We start from the raw sequence: 1,410 nt of genomic DNA, 5'->3' as shown, positions 1-1,410 counted from the left end.
TGTGCATAAGTCTTATGTATAAGAGCAGCCATTTTTTGTTGTAAATTACTCAAGTTTTTTTGCATATCCAAATTAACAAGTCTTTGAAACAGCACCTCCAAAGGGAGATAAAATCTGGCATAGTCAGGTCTATAGGAGGGTAAACAAAAATCAAGCCCGAAAGACAGTAAGAATTCTTCCCTTTTGGACAGTACATAATTGGAAAAATTAAATATACATTGGTTTCTCTGGTCAAACATCGGAATTACAATACCCAAATTCTGCAACTTTCTTTGATGGCGGGCAAATATATGAGAAATAAATTCATTTACATAATTATTAAACAATTTCTGAAAGATAAACCGATCAACAAAGGACAAGTCATCAAACAAGATGGTGAATATTTTATGGTTAGCTTTGACGTCGAATCTCTTTTTACTAATGTGCCATTGAATGAAACTATAGATATCATTTTAAATAAGATTTTTATCAATAACGACACTTTGTTTTACGGTTTTAATAGGTCTACCTTTAAACAATTTCTGGAACTTGCTGTGCAAGATTCTATGTTTGTTTTTAACCAGCAACTCTATTCGCAGGTCGATGGAGTTGCCATGGGATCACCTTTAGGTCCTATATTTGCTAACTTTTTTATGTCGGACTTGGAAAACAAAATTTTTAGATCAATGTGACCCTTCTGTTAAACCAGCTTATTATAGAAGATATGTGGATGACACTTTTGCTCTTTTTAAATATCCATGGCAATGTGCACAGTTTTTACAATACATTAATGAACGACACTCGAATATTCAGTTCACGATGGAAACGGAGAGCAATGACAGTTTACCATTCTTAGATGTTAATGTTACAAGAATTAACTCTGAATTCTCCACAGCAGTTTATAGAAAAAAGACATATACAGGACTAGCCAACAACTATTACAGTTCTTGTCAAAAAACTTTTAAATTAAACACTATTTACACCCTAGTGCATAGAGCATTGAAATACTCTTCTAACTGGTCCATTTTTCATAATGAAATAGAATTTTTATTAAACTTTTTTCAAAGAAATTCTTATCCTAAAGATGTAGTTCTCAAAATCATTAACGTAGTATTAACCAAATTTCTCCAGCCACCTATAGCCAATTTCAATGTTCCAAAAAAAGCTGGTTTTTGCATCATCCCATATGTTTTTGATACCAAGTTCTCACGCAGACTCACGCAAATCATAGAACAGGAAATTCCATGCCTTCAACTCAAACTTATTTCTAACAATCCATGCAGAATAGGCTCATTTTTTAACTTTAAAGATCGCCTGCAGGCCTTCATGAGATCGAACGTTGTTTACAAATTCACATGCCCTGGATGTCCGGGCTCTTACGTTGGATCAACACGTAGGTTACTGCAGGTGAGATATTGCAGTCACATGGGT

The sequence above is a fragment of the Macrobrachium nipponense genome, chromosome 4 (assembly GCF_015104395.2).
Source record: "Macrobrachium nipponense isolate FS-2020 chromosome 4, ASM1510439v2, whole genome shotgun sequence".
Classification (NCBI taxonomy): Eukaryota; Metazoa; Arthropoda; class Malacostraca; order Decapoda; family Palaemonidae; genus Macrobrachium; species Macrobrachium nipponense.
This window is presented reverse-complemented; position numbering follows the sequence as displayed.